At 37.8% G+C, this 19,537-nt stretch overlaps 1 protein-coding gene across 3 annotated transcripts in view; it reads left to right on the forward strand.

Moving 5' to 3' along the window:
- Window positions 1–2,656: 2,656 nt before the first annotated feature.
- LOC137237788 (uncharacterized) overlaps window positions 2,657–19,537 on the forward strand; it is a 49,960-nt gene continuing 33,079 nt past the window's right edge. The window contains exon 1 of one of the 3 annotated variants that reach the window (XM_067761966.1): window positions 2,657–2,959. The gene's annotated coding sequence lies outside the window, so the exon portion shown is untranslated. Of the gene's footprint in view, window positions 2,960–17,610; window positions 17,631–19,537 lie in introns of those variants that run through there. The other 2 variants (XM_067761967.1, XM_067761968.1) reach the window with 2 other exon arrangements.

Genomic DNA, 19,537 nt, shown 5'->3' on the forward strand with positions numbered 1-19,537 from the left:
CCGTAATATAAACCCTTCAATCCGTCAATGGGCATATCGAGAGAGTGAGTGGAGTATTGAAAACCATGCTACCGACGAGGTTAACTGTAATGGTTGGGCTGGGAAGTCACTTTAGGTGGAATATGCCATTAACAACTTCAAGTATAATACTTGACGTAAATTTTTGTTGTTGTAGCGATAAGGTTATTCCCCGAAGTCTTTGGGGAGTGTTATCGATGTGATGATCCTTGGCCGGATACAGATCCGGTACGCTCCGGTAACACAGCACCATTAAGGTGCTAGCCCGACCATCTCGGGAACGATTTATATGGCCACATTAAACCATCAGGCCATACCTCTCTCCCCATCCCCAAGTTCCATGCGGAGCTTGGGGTCGCCAGAGCCTCGTCTGTTAGTGAAACAGGATTCGCCAAGGATAGGTGAGGTTGATAATTGGGTTGGATAAGCTATAAAGGGTTGCGCTACACACCCCCTTGAATCAGTTTGGTATTTTAGTTTTTGGCATATTGCCACTATTGCCGCTCTCCTTCTGACTTGTTGCTATTGGGCCTGCTTCTTTTCTTGGGATTGGAACCTTTCTGACGCTTGTCAGTCAACTGCCTTCGACATACATTTACGGTCTCACGGACCCATGCCAAATGCTCAATCTCATGGTCGGTTGAGTCGACCACAGCTTTCAATCGCTGAGCAATCTTAATTCTGCCCGATACTACAAAAAGGCTATTTTAATCTCTATACATCGCGCCTTTGCCCACTTTTCTTTAATTTTCAAACTTGCCTGTTATTTCCCCACCTTGAAATATAATTTCCGCGACCTTCACTCTTCAAGTACATCTCCATGGATTATGACTCTATTTTTCCTTTTTACCTTCATCGTAAGATTCTAACTGATTCATCTTATTCGTACCTCAGGAGCACTTATGAGTTCGGATAAGTCCTCGCACAGTTTTCAAGGTACCGGGCTTAATCCAGTAAACTTTATAGTCTAAGAGCCCGTGACTGCCAGACCTTCGCCATTTTAGGTTAGGTTAGGTTAGAGTGGCCACCGGTGCGAGCACCAGTGCACTTAGGCCAAAAAGGTCCTATTGTGATACCACGTGGATCTCTCCTCTACTCAAACCCACAGGTCGATTCAGCAAATGTCAGGAATTTCTTAGGTTCCAACTTAGCCAGATCGGCAAATAAGGGAGATCCCACAGATTCCTTCCTCTTGCGCCAAAGCGCAGGACAATCGCACAAAAAATGCTTGACTGTTTCTATCTCTTCTTCGTCTTTGCAGCTCCTGCAGTAATCATTGTAAGGAGCATCTAGCCGTTGTGCATGCTTCCCGATTTCTATGTGGCCGGTTATAAGTCCAACCACCGGAGATATGCCCCCCCTTCTAAGAAGAAGGAGATTTCTTGTACGTCTCGCACCCCATTCAGGCCACACGAGCTTAGTGTGGTAGCAGAATATGAGATTGCTCCGTCTCACACCCTCTTACCTAAGGAAAATTCCTTTCAAAGTGAGCTTACAGGTAGCGAGCGGCATGCTCAATCCCTTCCAGGACGACGAAAGCGGAACGGATGTGCCTCCTCTTGCAAGTTCGTCAGCCATCTCATTGCCCGGTATTTCCGAGTGTCCAGGCACCCATACCAGACTGAGGGAAGTGTGCTCAGCGATCTCGTTAAGAGATTTGCGGCACTTCTCCACTGTCCTGCGCTTACATGTGACCGATCCAAGCGCTTTTAGTGCAGCCTGGCTGTCAGAATAAATACAAATTTTATTATAGCCGTGAACAGCGTTCCTCAGGTAATCAACGCCCTCATTTATAGCAGCCACCTAGCCACCTAGGCTAAAGGATATGTTCCACCCTAGTTGAGGTGCAAAGACACTGCTGCCCACCTTTTTATCCAGTTTGGAGTCGTCAGTATAAATCTACAGCTTATCGCTCAGGTCCGGCGCCTCCTTGGACCAATAATCCCTATCCGGGATAGCAACCTCGTACTTCATATCGAAAAATGCAGTCGGAGCGCAATAGTCCGACGAAGGCGAATCCAGATTCCTAAGGATGGCTGCATGGCCAACCACATTATCTCTCCAGCCGGCTAATCAAAGTCACTATGGAAAGTGTCTGCCAATGAGGCTAGTTGCTTCTTATATCGTGACGAAGACCATATATGAAAATCAGTCTTTATAAAATGACGAAAGAAAGGTCTATTTTTCTGCAAAATTTTTGCACGATATCTGTTAAAGCCACTATGACTCAAGTACTATAATAGACCAACGATCCTGCTTCAGTTGGAAGTATGCACTGAGGAAATTTCAACTTTTATAAAATGACGAAGGTCTGGCAGTCGCGGGCCGTGCTCTATTATAAAAAATAATAATAATATAATTTTTGTGGAATATGCTATGTCTTAATCACAATGCTCTTCCTTAAATCTCAATAAAACTCCAAATAAAACTAATATTTCTTTTTAGTTTGTATGTGATGTTTTCACTATAACAAAAGTTATTTTTTCCACCCTAATGTCCATACATCAATAAATCTTTCTACAGCGCAGGTCCATTAATTGTGCCGGCACCAACATTTTCCAATAGAATAACTAAAAACTAGAAATACGGTATTTTGGTACACACTTATTTGAGGAGAATATACTCAGTCAGTCAAAATTTTCTCTTCGCCGCATATAAACAAAATCCGCATAAAATTGAAAAGCCGGAAAACGTTGGGTGCATAAAATAAAATATATGCAAACTTGCCAGGGATAAAATCTGAGAAATCTATTTTAAATTAACATAATACATAATTGAAAAAAGAAAACACAAACAATTATATATATACATATATGATTCAGTATATATTTATTGATAATATAATTTATGCAATAAGTGCACTCACATAATCTTTGCTAAGCGGTTAATGAAAAGTGAAAACATAATGTGTGCAGTGTGAAAAAGAACACATAATTAAAAGGTAAGGCAATTTATACTAATTTAAATACATAAGAATGAGTGATATAGGATTTACAAACATTTATCAAAAATAATTCCAAATTAAAACAATAGACGTATCAACCCGAGTTGTGGTGAAACCACAAAACCCAATAATGCTTAAACGGATGCATATTCCATGCGAGCGGCGGGTATTTAAAAGTCGTTGAAAATTCTGTGTGTATGTACATATGTATGTGTGAGGGAAAGTTAAAATGTTAAAACTTTGCATTTTTGCAGCGCTTTAATTGATAAAAACTTCATGTAATTGATTTTACCTTTTCTTTCAAATATGGGTCGTTCCATTTCATACCAGCCACATTCCACCGCAGGAGTTTGTACTCATTGAGTTATAACGGTAACATCGGAGATAGACTGATCTAAGGTTTATGAGGAGATATTAGCCGTGTTTTTTTATACACGCGTATACGTTTACGTTTGCGCGTAAAAAAACGCCTATCCTCGCTTAGATAATTGTTAGGAGACCCATCTAGCGGCAGTGGTTAAATAACTAGCTACAGCCACAGGGTGTACCGAAAAGCGGAGACACAACCCTCTGATGGCCATAGGGTATAAAATATAGCTGAATCAGTTGCGATGAATTGTGGACACGCATAGAATACATAGAATTAGTGTAGAGGGTGAAACATAGACACATATTTCAGTTACATCTGAGTATAATGCGTATTGAAATTTAGTAGTACACATTTTATGCGCAGTAATTTCAGAGGTGAATTTAAAGTTTGACGCTTAGCAGTCCATATAAATTTTAAGAGTATAGACGTTTACGTGTACAAAAAAAACACGGCTATTAACTAAGCAGATAAATGATGCATATATAATAGCCGTGTTTTTTTTACACGCGTATACGTTTCGTTTGCGCGTGAAAAAAACGCCTATCCTCGCTTAGATAATGCTTAGGAGGCCCATCTAGCGGCAGTGGTTAAACAACTAGCTACAGCTACAGGGTGTACCGAAAAGCGGAGACACAACCCTCGTTGTATTTCTGTGTATAACATATAGCTGAATCAGTTGTGATAGATAGTGGACGCGCATAGAATACATGGAATTAGTGCAGAGCGTGAAACATGGACACATATTTCAGTTACATCTGAGTATAATGCGTATTGAAATTTAGTAGTACTAAAGGGCGAATTAATGGTGACTTATAACCATAAGGCCATAACCAGATAAAACAGCTGATCACACCTACATTATGGAAATCAATGTAATCGAGTTAGCGTTATGGTATGGAACCATTAATCGATTACATTGATTTCCATAAGGTAGGTTCGATCAGCTGTTTTATCTGGTTATGGCTTTATGGTTATAAATCACCATTAATTCGCCCTTAATTTTATGCGTAGCAATTTCAGAGGTGTATTTAAAGTTTGTCGCTTAGCAGTCCATATAAAGTTTAAGCGTAAACGTATATAGACGTGAAAAAAACACAGGTAATAATAACTTACTATCTGAGGTCCAGTCTGGATCAGGAGAGGACATAGTTGCGCTACTGCCATGCTTAAGATTCTTGAAGACATACGCCCTGCCTATGACCGTGATGAACTTACAGTACTTGTACTTTTAGATTTCTCACGAGCTTTTGACACAGTGATTTCAGAATACTTCTTTATAAGCTGGAAATAAACTATAACTTCAGCTCTTATGCTATAAAGCTAATCCAAAACTACCTCACAGCTCGATTTCAGCAAGTTCAATGCGGTGATAATATCTCAAACTTAAAGCTTATAACAGCTTATACCACAAGGATCTATTTTAGGCCCAATATTGTTTACACTTTTTATTAACGACATAGTTCCTTGTTGCCAAAAATACATCTTTATGCGGACGACACACAAATATACTTGTCACGCCCTACTGGGCTTACCGAAGACTTGTTCGCCAGGCTGAATGAAGACTTATCATGCATAGGACATTGGACTCACAGAAATAAAGGGCTGGTGACTTATAACCATAAAGCCATAACCAGATAAAACAGCTGATCGAACCTTTACGGAAATCAATGTAATCGATTAATGGTGCCATACCATAACGCTAAAGCCATAACCATACCATAGCCAACCAATTGGTTTTTGGTTTTTCGCCATATCCATTACCTAACAAGTAAGGAAGATTAAGTTCGGGTGGAACCGAACATTACATACTCAGTTGAGAGCTATGGTGAAAACATAAGGGAAAATAACCATGTAGGAAAATGGACCGAAGGTAACATTGGAATGTGTTTGTATGACATGTGTATCAAATGAAAGGTATTAAAGAGTATTTTATGAGGGAGTGGGCCATAGGTCTATAGGTGGACGCTATTTAGGGACATAACGATAAAGGTGGATCAGGGTTGACTCTAGAATGCGTTTGTACGATATGGGTATCAAATTAAAGGTGTTAATGAGTATTTTAAAAGGGAGTGATTCTTAGTTCTATAGGTGGACCCCATTTAGGGATATCGCCATAAAGGTGGACCAGGGCTGACTCTAGAATTTGTTTGTACGATATGGGTATCAAATGAAAGATGTTAATGAGAATTTTAAAAGGCGTGGGCTTAGTTTTATAGGTGGACGCCTTTTCGAGATATCGCCATAAAGGTGGATCAGGGTTGACTCTAGAATTTGTTTGTACGATATGGGTATCAAATGAAAGGTGTTAATGAGTATTTTAAAAGGGAGTGATTCTTAGTTCCATAGGTGTGGACCCGTTTCGAGATATCGCCATAAAAGTGGACCAGGGGTGACCCTAGAATTTGTTTGTACGATATGGGTATCAAATTAAAGGTATTAATGAGGGTACTAAAAATTAGTGGTAGTAGTTGTATAGGAGGTCGCCTTTTCGAGATATCGCCATAAAGGTGGACCAGGGGTGACTAGAATGCGTTTGTACTATATGGGTATCAAATGAAAGGTGTTAGAGAGTATTTTTAAAAGGGAGTGGGCCTTAGTTCTATATGTGGACGCCTTTTTGAGATATCACCATAAAGGTGGACCAGGGGTGACTCTAGAATGTGGTTGTACGATATGGGTATCAAATTAAAGGTATTAATGAGGGTTCTAAAAAGTAGTGGTAGTAGTTGTATAGGAGGTCGCCTATTCGAGATATCGCCATAAAGGTGGACCAGGGGTGACTCTAGAATGCGTTTGTACAATACGGGTATCAAACGAAAGGTGTTAATGAGCATTTTAAAAGGGAGAGCCTTAGTTCTATAAGTGCACGCCTTTTCGAGATATCGCTATAAAGGTGGACCAGGGGTGACTCTAGACTTTGTTTGTACTATATGGGTATCAAATGAAAGGTGTTAGAGAGTCTTTTTAAAAGGGAGTGGCCCTTAGTTCTATAGGTGGACGCCTTTTTGAGATATCACCATAAAGGTGGACCAGGGGTGACTCTAGAATGTGGTTGTACGATATGGGTATCAAATTAAAGGTATTAATGAGGGTTCTAAAAAGTAGTGGTAGTAGTTGTATAGGAGGTCGCCTATTCGAGATATCACCATAAAGGTGGACCAGGCGTGACTCTAGAATGCGTTTGTACAATATGGGTATCAAACGAAAGGTGTTAATGAGCATTTTAAAAGGGAGTGGGCCTTAGTTCTATAGGTGCACGCCTTTTCGAGATATTGCTATAAAGATGGACCAGGGGTGACTCTAGACTTTGTTTGTACTATATGGGTATCAAATGAAAGGTGTTAGAGAGTCTTTTTAAAAGGGAGTGGGCCTTAGTTCTATAGGTGGACGCCTTTTCGAGATATAGCCATAAAGGTGGACCAGGGGTGACTCTAGAATATGTTTGTACGATATGGGTATCAAATTAAAGATATTAATGAGGGTTTTAAAAGGGAGTGGCCCTTAGTTGTATATATGAAGGCGTTTTCCAGATATCGACCAAAATGTGGACCAGGGTGACCCAGAACATCATCTGCCGGGTACCGCTAATTTATTTATATATGTAATACCACGAACAGTATTCCTGCCAAAATTTCAAGAGTTTTTTATTTCGTCCTGCAGAACTTTTTCATTTTCTTCTACTTAATATGGTAGGTGTCACACCCATTTTACAAAGTTTTTTTCTAAAGTTATATTTTGCATCAATAAACCAATCCAATTACCATATTTCATCCATTTTTTCATATTTGGTATAGAATTATGGCATTTTTTTCATTTTTCGTAATTTTCGATATCGAAAAAGTGGGCGTGGTCATAGTCCGATTTCGGCCATTTTTTATACCAAGATAAAGTGAGTTGAGATAAGTATGTGAACTAAGTTTAGTAAAGATATATCGATTTTTGCTCAGGTTATCATGTTAACGGCAAAGCGGAAGGACAGGCGGTCGACTGTGTATAAAAACTGGGCGTGGCTTCAACCGATTTCACCCATTTTCACAGAAAACAGTTATCGTCACAGAATCTATGCCCCTACCAAATTTCACAAGGATTGTTCATTTTTGTTCGACTTATGGCATTAAAAGTATTCTAGACGAATTAAATGAAAAAGGGCGGAGCCACGCCCATTTTTGTATTTTGTTACACCATATCATTACTGGAGTTGAATGCTGACATAATTTACTTATATACTGTAAAGATATTACATTTTTTGTTAAAATTTGACTTAAAAAACATTTTTTTTTAAAGTGGGCGTGGTCGTTCTCCGATTTTGCTAATTTTTATTAGGCATACATATAGTAATAAGAGTAAGTTCCTTCCAAATTTCATCATGATATCTTCAACGACTGCCAAATTACAGCTCGCAAAACTTTTAAATTACCTTCTTTTAAAAGTGGGCGGTGCCACGCCCATTGTCCAAAATTTTTCTCATTTTCTATTCTGCGTCATAAGTTCAACTCACCTACCAAGTTTCATCGCTTTATACGTCTTTGGTAATGAATTATCGCACTTTTTCTGTTTTTCGAAATTTTCGATATCGAAAAAGTGGTCCGATATCGTTCATTTCATCATCAAGATACCTCAAAATTTACTCAAGTTATCGTGTTAACGGACGGACGGACGGACATGGCTCAATAAAATTTTTTTCGATCCTGATGATTTTGATATATGGAAGTCTATATCTATCTCGATTCCTTTATACCTGTACAACCAACCGTTATCCAATCAAAGTTAGTATACTCTGTGAGCTCTGCTCAACTGAGTATAAAAATATTTGAATCGGTGAATTTAATAACTTTTTGTATATTTTATTAATTGTTTTGGATTTGTTTTGACTAAGAGACTTATTTTTTGTGAAATATATTTGTAATTGTTTGCGTTTTCTTCATTTTTTTGAAATTTTCACGATTTTTAGGTTAAGGCACCATTAATCGATCATATTGGAGATGGATATAGATATGGGTATGGTTACTACTATGGCGTTAGGGTTAAAGCTGGAGACATTGGTGCTTTATCGGTAACCGTATCGGTAACCTTTTAACAGCTGATTCGACCAACCTTATGAGAATCAATACAATCGATTATTGGTGCCGCTAAGGGCGTAACCGTATCGTAGCCAACCAATTGGCTTTTGGTTACAGTCGTAACGATAAACAGCTGATTACGTTAGGGATACGACTACAGCGATACGACATACGGCACCAATGACTCCCGCTTAAGGAAGTTTAATTTAGCTTTAAGTTATATCTGACAGCACGAAAAGGAGCTGCCTATATGCCGCTATTTCTGAATTTGGTTTCCCCGCAAAACTTATACGGCTGTGCAAAATGACGTGGAGCAACACCATCAGCTCAGTCAGAATTAGGAAGGACCTCTCCGAGCCGTTCGAAACTAAACGAGGTTTCAGACAGGGTGACTCCCTATCGTGCGATTTCTTTAATTTGATGCTGGAGAAAATTATACTAGCTGCAGAACTTAACCGCACTGGAACAATATACTATAAAAGCGTGCAATTACTGGCATATGCTGATGACATTGATATCATCGGCCTAAACAACCGCGCTGTTAGTTCTGCTTACTCCAAACTGGAAAAAAAGCGGTAAAGATAGGTTTGATGGTGAATGAGGACAAAAGGAAGCACGTGCTGTCATCGAGCAAAGAGTCAGCGCATACTCGCCTTGGCAACCACGCTACTGTTGGCAGCCATAATATCGAAATAGGAAAATACTTCGTTTAATTGGGAACCAGCATCAACACTAGCAACAACATCAGCACTGAAATCCAGCGAAGAATCAATCTTGCCAATAAATGCTACTTTGGACTAGGTAGGAAATTGAAAGGTAAAGTCCTCTCTCGGCGAACGAAAATCGTACTCTACAAATCACTTATCGTACCCGTCCTGCTATATGGGGCAGAAGCATGGACCATGACAACAGCAGATGAAGCGGCTTTGGAGTGTTCGAGAGAAAGGTTCTTCGAAAGATGTATGGACCTCTACGCGTTGGCGATGGCGAGTACCGAAGAAGATTTAATGATGAGCTGTACGAGCTATACGCAGACATCAACATAGTCCAGCGAATTAAAACGCAGCTGCTGCGCTGGTTAGGCCATGTTATGCGAATGAAAGATGATGCTCCGGCCAAGAAAGTGTTTCTATCGGAACCCGCCTATGGAAGCAGAGGTAGAGGGCGGCCCCCACTCCGTTGGAAGGACCAGGTGGAAAACGATTTAAACTCCCTTGGTGTGACCAATTAGCGCGGTTGGCGGAGCGAAGGAGCGCCAATTAAGTAAGTAAGTAAGTATATCTGAATGCACCGAAATCTAAGGCGCTAGCAATATCGAACGCAACATGTGACTTGAACAGCCTTCCTGAAGTTATACTTAATGAAGGCAAAATATTATTCCAAGACGTGGTCACCAACTTAGGCTTTAGAATTAACTCTAAATTAACTTGTGTTGACCATGTTAACCTTATGGTCGGTAAAATATATAATACCCTTCGAAATTTGTACAGAACTACCTATTTACTACTACGTGAAACAAAAATGAAGCTGGTCAAATTTCTTATAATTCCTCAAATTTCGTATGTGGAACTTATATACGGTAATCTTGATTCGTCTTCACATAATAAATAGCAGCTTGCCTTAAACAATGCTGCCCGTTTCGTTTTTTCTAAAAAGAAATTTGATCATATCTCTTCATATGCCGTACAAATTCTCGGAAGTGATGTTAATAACTTCTTAAAACTTAGAAATCTATGCTTTTTGAATAAGCTACTTCATTCCAAAAATCCCCCTTACTTATTTGAAAAACTAAATTTGTGTCAGTCCACTCGGACCCTAAATCTATTGGTCCCTAATTTTAAATACACAACATCCTCAAGACTGTTCTTTGTCAATACAATCTGTCTATGGAACTCACTTCCCTCCAAAACAAAAACTAATAAAAAAGCAGGATGTTTCAAACTAGCAGCATTTTCTTTTCATAACTCCTAAGTTACTCTAAATCTTTAAAGTTTTAAGTGAATGTATGATAATATATACTATTGAAAATTTGTATGTATTTAAATTTTCTGTATTTATATATGTTATATTATATCTTTAGATGAATAAGTAAATTTCTTTTCTTTTTGTAACATTTCCGTATAAAAACTTAATCAGATTGATGTACTGCCTAAAAGACTAAGTCTTCCTTGTACAAACTCTAAATAAATAAAGAAATAAATATATTAGATTTGGGTTTTCAGTGCAAGTTTAAAATCAAATTAAAGTTGACTTAAGTTTAAACTTGCCACTTTGATCGATAACATAAAATTTTGCTACTCGTCTTAAGCGGCCAAAGTGGCAGGTTTAAATTATATTCAACTTTAACTGGAGTTCAAACTTGCACTGAAAAACGGGAACTTAACAGAACAATACTTGGCTGGGTATTGGGCTAAAACAGTTTAATTAATAATTTTCCTGTTATTCGAAGTTATTCCTCAAAAGTAAGGTAATGCTTTTTGATATAATTTACCGTGATCTATCTGTACAAAAAAACTACAGCTAACTTTATAACCTACTAGCAGACCCGGCAGACGTTATTCTGCCCTAAATTTGGTCTATCTGCATACATTTTAATAAGCTTTTTCCGTCTAAATCTGCCCTCCCCCCTCTCCACTTTTTCATAATCTTTTTATTCACTCCACCCTCCGTCTTTTTCGCTACATATATCTCTATCTTCGTCTCATTCTATCTCTTTCTCAGTCTCCTTCTTTCTTTTCTTGTCTCTTAAGTTCTTCTCATTCTTCTTCATCCCTTATTGCCAGTCCCAGATGATTGTATGTATTTTGTTCCAGTCCCATTCCGAGTCCCAGTCACAGTCCCACTCCGAGTCTCAGTCCCAGTCCTAGTCCTAACCCCAGTCACAGTCCGTGTCTGGTCTACTTCCTGGAAAAAGGATCGTAAATATTAATATAGGCAAGTTTATATACCAAATTTCAGGCAAATCGAATAGGACGTATGTAAATAGGTGTGTGGATATTATTAATTCATGTCTTAATTTCGGCTTCGCATGCATATTTATCAGTTTTGCTAGGTTGATGCGACTAAATCGAATATCACAATGAAAATTACTTTAAAGCTCTCAGCAACAGCTTTCATTTGATATCCATATTACACATACATTCTATGGGTTCCCGGGTCCACGTTTTGGCCTATATCTCGAGACCCTTGTCACTCAGCGGCATAAAACTTACTCTGTACTAAAGCACACCTTCAATTTGATACCCATAATGTAAAAACACATCCTAGTGTTACCCTGATCCACGTTTTGGCCTATATCTCGAGACCCTAGTCACCAATAAGTATTAAAACTACCCTGTACTAAAGCACTTATCAACATCTTTTATTTGTTATCCATATTCTATAAACACATTCTAGGGGTACACGGGTCCACGTTTTGGCCTATATCTCGAGACCCTAGTCACCCAGTGGTATGAAAATTACCCTCTACTAAAGCACTAATCAACAGCTTTCATTTCTTATCCATATTCTATAAACGCATTCTAGGGGTACCCGTGTCCACGTTTTGACCTATATATCGAGACCCTAGTCACCAATAAGTATTAAAATTACCCTATACTAAAACACTCATCAACAGCTTTCATTTGATATCCATATTCTATAAACACATTCTAGGGGTACCCGGGTCCACGTTTTGGCCTATATCTGTCCGTCGATCGCAACCAAATCTATGTGCAAACCACCGCGTGAGGTATACGCAATTTATAGGAAAGTTTGAACAAAATCGACCCGCGCATCTCTTCAAACACCGGCTACGAACTAACACACATTTTAGCCTCTCTTTTTATATATAAGATATGTACCATGTAGGAAATTGGTATTTACAGCTACTGACACCTACCGGAAGGGTCTCGGACCTGTTCCTAAACCATTCTCAATCCTCGATGAAGAAGTTTGTAGTTTCGTTTAGCCATATTGATGTATTGTTTTTGATTCTATAAGCCTCACACAAACGTAGATTCATTTTTATATCTTAATATATAAAAAACACGTGTCACATTTTTGGGCGCGATGGTCTTCTAAACTACTGCACCGATTTTGAATTTGTTTTGCACCCCGTGTGTAGTTTGATCAAACTAGAGAGACAGGATAGGTTATATCTCAATTTATAGTCGCAATATTATTTTATTGCAATTTTTTTTATTTCTTTATACGTAATAATAAAATGTTACGTATACGCAGTGGCACTCATATTTTCAGGTGGTGCGGATATACTTCCGTGTAATTGCTTGGTGTTTAATTGAACAACCTGCTTATCAATAAAAAATATTATAGCGAATGATATCAAGTATAGCACATCACCAGGCCCGCCGAGAGGGTGGGGGAGGGGGGTTTCTGAGGGGTCCGAGGGAGAGTCTTCAGTTGTGTAGAGGGTAATTTTCATACCCTTGGGTGACTAGGGTCTCGAGATATAGGTCAAAACGTGGGCCAGTGAATGCCTAGACAGTGTTTATACAATATGGATATCAAATGCAAGCTGTTGATGAGTGCTTTAGCACAGAGTAATATATTATCCAGAGACGAAATGGGAATGGGATTAGGACTAGGACTGGGACTGAGACTGAGACTCTGAGTGGGACTGGGACTGGAATAAAATGCATACCACCCTCTGGGACAGGCAATAAGGGCTGCAGAAGAATGAGAAGGAATTGAGAGAAGAGAAAAGAGAGAAGGAGATTGAGAAAGAGATAGAATTAGACGAAGATGGAGATAGATGAAGCGAAAAAGACGGAGGGAGGAGTGAATAAGAGGATTAGGAAAAAGTGAAGAGGAGGGGAGGGCAGAGTCAGACGGAAAAAGCTTATTAAAATGTATGCAGATAGGCCAAATTTAGGGCAGGACAATGTCTGCGGGGTCTTCTAGTATGTATATAGATTTTGTTTTGTTATTACTATGCGCCACTGTCTCTCGAAGTTCGGTTCGGTGTGGTCTGCCTTATTTTCTTATTTTAATTATATATCGTTAGCTTATACTACGTTTCGACCAAACCCAAACTCCTTTTTTCTTAGTTCCAACCTACTACTAAAACACGTCGAAAACAATCGGGAGGGCTATCAAAAAGCTACGCTCACATCGCCGCCGATTTTGATCGGCTGCGCTTGGTCGACAAAATTAAACACATGTAGTAGGTATTCAAATGTAGGCGTAGCTAATCATCAGCCCTCGATACCGGAGCTATATCGATACCAGAGGATCTTTTACAATCCCGGGATTTCGGGATTCAAAAATGATAGTCGCAGGATTTTTCGGGATTATACACACACTGTTACTTTTGAATTTTAATAAGTCAATATAAATTTAAATTGTATAAATAAATGAAAACTTAATTTCCTTTTAAACCAAAATAAATAACTTTTGTACAGTTTAACACATGTGTAACATATGCAAGTTCAGCTAATCTAAACACATCCTTATTTTAAAACATATTCTATGCACATATTAAATAGAGCATTTACAGTATTTTAACGAATTTAGAGAAATTCTGCTTATTTCTGCAAACTTTCGAATCTCTAAATTGTCGAATAAATAACTCCAATATTCCATAATGCAAAATTGTCTTTATTAGACTACTTTGAAAGTACTTCACAATAACACATACTTCACAACCAATAGCGTGCTTAAAGCAAAACTTATTCTGACTACTCCGCTTTCGCTGCTTTTATACTCTCTGTTGCCTCGTTCACCAATTTCTCCTAAGGTCTAGTAACTTCGCGAACTTCATGCTTGGTTACCAGCCATATATGTACATGTATATTTGTAGTTTATAGAATCTCGCATAGCCATATGCGTGTGTATACGTGAGTACTATTTCGGCTGATGACTACATCTGTGTGTGAGTTATCTCTTCGCTGCCTTGTATGTATGTGGGTAAATGATGATTAATGTGTTTATGTAGCTTGCTTTAATGTTTTTGTTGTTGTGCATTTATTTAGTGATCTGAAAATTTGCCACAGTATCACTGATCATTTCTCGGATTCCACACTAATAGGGGAAATTGTTGATGGCATATTATACACGATTTCTAAATGTATATCACGACATCCACCGGATAAAAAAATGTCTATTGGCTTTGAAATCAGCTATGGAATCGTAACATACGATAACGGATCGAAAACTATATTCACTCAAACGATAAAAATAATAAAAATGTTTTATGGATCTAGTGAGTAGGCGTTATCCCTAGTTTACATATTTTATTACACCACTACACCATTTCGGAGCTATTGTGATTTAAAAGACGGCATTCGATCACGGATCGTATGTTACGATTCGGCCCCAGATCGTTGAGATTAGTAACGTTTAAAGAAGGCTTATTTTACAAGGAAAGGACGATTTCTGTGATTTAAATTAGAACTTACAAAAATAAAAAAATAAAAACAGGAGCAACACTGATTTATAAAAATTTTTTAAATTTGTAATATGAGATCCCGATAAAACCCTGAAATCCCAGAATTCAGGATCTGGATTTCCGGGACTCGATGTCTTAGTTGCCAAATACGCTTTTGAACCTCGGTACAATAATCCGAAAGTGAAAATCAAACATTGCATTACTGTCGAGAGATTTTTGTTTGGGTCTAGTGAAGCGAAAGGAGAAGCAAAACATCTTATTTTCATACCATAACTCTACTTTTCTTAGTTCTTACCAAAAAACGCAGTTTCGACAGATCTTTTGGTGAGAGCTTTTGTCAATTAAGCTAGCAAAATGTATATTATTAAGTTAATATTATTTTTTTTAAACTTTCTTCTAACCTTCTATCCATCTTCCAACCTCAAAAAACACTCAATCACAAGAGATTTTTTCCGAACTGTGTACCAGAATGCATTGTAGTTAATACCTAAGTCCCATTATCAGATCTTTTTCTCCCCTTATAAAAAACTAGTATATAAGCTTGAAAAAAAAAATGTATACAGTTCAAATAAGGAACGAAGGTAGACTACGCATATGTATTGTGTATTAGGATGGGCCCATATTGAATTTCGAAAGCCAGCATCCATGTTTTGGAGGCTAATGTCGAAAAAAGAGAAACTACTTTTTTGCTTATCGACGGAAAGGCTTACGCTCTACAAGTCCCTACCTGTCTTGATGTAGAGCTCGGAATCATGGACGATGTCTAGAGAAAATCAGATGGAAATTGAAGTTTTAGAGACAAAAGTTCTCTGGAAGATTTATAGCCCTGTCCGTGTCGAAATATTAGCAAACAATCTCAAAAACCTATCCTGTCCTGTCCGTGATGCCGACAGCGAGTATCGAAGTAGGAATAATGATGAGCTGATATGAAGATAGGTCAGCGATTAAAATCTCCAAAGGCTTCGTTGGCTAGGTCATGTTATGCGAATGGACGAAGACGCTCCGGCCAAGAAATTATTTCAGTCGACAGCGTAGTTTGGAAGTACAGGACGGGGCACACCTCCACTGAGTTGGGAGCGGTAGGTGGAGGAAGACTTGACCTCCCTTGGTGGCCTTCATTGGCTTCAGTTATCGCGGAACCGGAATAGCTGGCATAACTTCTTACGCAACGACACAAATTGCTGAGGCGGTTAAGCACCCATTAATGATGATGGTTATGATGGAGTGCTGTACCAAATTTAAATCGAGGGCTCCTTTCAACATTCTTTTTTCATTAAATCCGCAGCCCATTACAAAAATGGCGACTTTCGCATATTCGCTATAGTCAACCTTGGGGTTAATTGGAGATCATAGACTTATAATAAAAATTACCGATAGACGTATATTAAAAATTACGGTTTCTACAAGAATCGTCTTAAATTTTTTTATATATACATTTTTTAGCTAAATATTTAGAGTAGAAAGTAATCTGAATGAGGGAAGAGTGAAATTTCAAATCCTTGTTTCTTTCAAGATTCGGTTCCTTTTTCACAGTTGATGTTCCCAACAATTACAAAATTTCCACCAACTTTCGTTGATATTGGAGATATCAAGGTTTTCAAGTGGGAACACTTGACGATTTATTCTCGAATAAGGGGAAAAATTGGAAAATTCATACAATTTCGTGGGATTTTATTTCTCCGTTCGATAACAACACTAGTTGAGCATAGCGACAAGATTCTGTAATCAGGGTGGGTGTATTCGACCCGCCAAATAAGAACACGTGATGCTCTGTCATAAAAAGTAACACTGCTTCAACTACAGGACGAACATATCCCAATTATTACACAAGATTTGTATTCGTGGAAAAACTAGGAAGAATATAGGATGCATTCGGGACTAGTTGTAGGGCATAATTACCACTAAAGATCTTTTTGTAATATATGAACTGATGTAGTTTGGTCGAGCATGTCCTAGCCCAAGCTTATCAGTGCCTGATCATTTTTCTTAAGTTTCTAAATACTCTTAAAATGTTACGTATACGCACCCATCTATAAATATGTGGCCACTTTAACCCAAGTATTTAACTTGTACACAATGCAATAAGGCCACCCCTAATGTACTTGAATGATGTCAACTAGGGGTGGGACTATTCGAATAAAAATTATTCGAATAATAATTTCTTTTATTCGCCAGGTATTCGTAATTCGAATAATATTTATTCGAACTTTTTATTCGTTTATTCGAATTCCTTTCCTTATTATTCGAATAGTACCATTCGAATAGTACTATTCGAATAGTATTAAAAAAAATCTGTTTATCTTACGCTCATCGCTTGTACATATGAGCATGCACATGTATGTATACGAACATATATTTATGTATGTATAGATGCATGTGTGCATATATTTTTGTTTGTTTGGGGTTGCTTTGTTAATATTCATTTATTTAGTTATATATACGTAACCAAAGTTGTGCTTGAGTCTTAAGCTAGAAATAGCGGGGTAGTTACCCAATGTACTGATAATAGAACTTTGTTTATTAGTAAACAAGTGTTTAAAGATGCCAGGCAACGCACAAAATTTACTTGATGGTTCCCTAGCAACGTGTAGTTGTGTGCATATCGGGCGATGTCGTGCTCACACGTATTTGTTGTCGGCTTCGCGTTGATGAAAATCAAAATTTTTATATTTTTTCGCTTGACAGCTGGTCTATTTGATCGTGGACGACGTGGTTGACAAGCATTAATGTGTTAGTTTTGTGAGAATGTGCAGTGAGCAACTTCGCGGAAGAAAAAGATTTTACATTGCGGTTTATTGAAACTTACGAATGCAAAGGTCGGATGGAAAAAAAAAAATTGCCAAAAATCAGGTAATTTTCTTAGTGGCTTAAGATTAGCATCTTATTATATTAAAATTGAATAAGCTACAAAACTTCATACTCGAAAAAATTCTAAAAATTCTTAGAAAAAAGTTCAAATATGTTTATGAAAATTCGCAAAATTTATAAGCAATAAAAAATCGTCATCCGATGACATATTTACACCTGCACGCTAGCGACAATCACCCGAAACGCACACAACTACACGTTGATATGGTAAACATCAAGCTAATTTTGTGCGTTGCCCGGCAGCTTAAATGTTCATACAAAAATGTACATGTTTTTAATAAAAATAATATGGTAGTGACATGTAAAAATATTTTTTTAATGGTGAGCAATTAGATGTTTATACAGACCAAAAGATATAAAAACTAAATTTTTCCATACAACTTACATACATATGTATGTATATATATGGGAAACAAAAATTCCTACCATATTGTAACGAATTGACTTGCAATTCCCCTTATTTGCAATCTTCTACTAAGTTCGAATCACTAAACTGTTGAATAAATAACTCCTATATTGAATAATGGAAAAATGTCCTTTATTAAAGTACTTCACAATAAATAATACTGCTATTGCTCGCCAGATAGCGTCTTAATCAAAACTGAATTATTGCGCCTCTACCATTTTTGCCTTTCATACTCTCTGATTTCTTCGTTCGCATCTTCTAGGCGCTTCCATTTCCAAAATTTACTAGTTGGCCATCAGCTATCAAATTTCTCAACTACAGATGCACGATTTTATAGTTTCTCTCATTGCATACTTTCGGGAGTATCTCAGATATATGCATGTGGTTGTGCGTTGCTTCTCAGCTGCGCATACGTACATATGTGTAGACTTAATGATTGATTCGTTTATGTAGATACAAGTGACTGTCTGTTTTATTGTTTTGTGTTACTTCATTTACTTAGCATCAGACTAGGGATGTGAGTATCACTTAGTGTCACTCATACTCGTCACAATATTAATCCTATTAAAATATATGTACATTTACACACTTGTTTACTAATAAACAAAGTTCTATAATCAGTACAGTGGATAACGTGGAATAACGTTTATTCGAATATAATTCGAAAATAATCCCACCACTAATGTCAACGCATATAATAAATAATGCAAAAAATTCAGATGCTGCATGATTTTCTTGCGGCGGCCAGGTGAAATCAAAGGATGCACACTTGAATGGCAAAAGTGTCATAGCTGAACAATTTATAGATTGTCAGACTCTGATATGTTCGAAGAAGTCATTGCCTTTGTTAAAGAACATATTGAATAATAAAGTTTACGAAAGGAGGGAAAAGGGAGAGGCTGGTCTATTCTGTAGAGAATATAAATTTACGTATGTACAGTTGCGTGTATGACGATGTTAAAACAGTCACACTGTTTATATAGCAGAGCTCACAGAGTATACTAACTTTGATTGGATAACGTTTGGTTGTACAGCTATAAAGGAATCGAGATAGATATAGACTTCCATATATCAAAATCATCAGTATCGAAAAAAAATTCGATTTAGCCATGTCCGTCCGTCCGTACGTCCGTCCGTTAACACGATAACTTGAGTAAATTTTGAGGTATCTTGATGAAATTTGGCATGTAGGTTCCTGGGCACTCATCTCAGATCGCTATTTAAAATGAACGATATCGGACTATAACCACGCCCACTTTTTCGATATCGAAAATTTCGAAAAACCAAAAAAGTGCGATAATTCATTACCAAAGACGGATAACGCGATGAAGCTTGGTAGGTGAGTTGAGCTTATAATGCAGAATAGAAAATTAGTAAAATTTTGGACAATGAGCGTGGCACCGCCCACTTTTAAAAGAAGGTAATTTAGAAGTTTTGCAAGCTGTAATCTGCCAGTCGTTGAAGATATCATGATGAAATTTGG

Source organism: Eurosta solidaginis, chromosome 1 (genome assembly GCF_040869045.1).
Source record: "Eurosta solidaginis isolate ZX-2024a chromosome 1, ASM4086904v1, whole genome shotgun sequence".
In the NCBI taxonomy this organism is placed as follows: domain Eukaryota; kingdom Metazoa; phylum Arthropoda; class Insecta; order Diptera; family Tephritidae; genus Eurosta; species Eurosta solidaginis.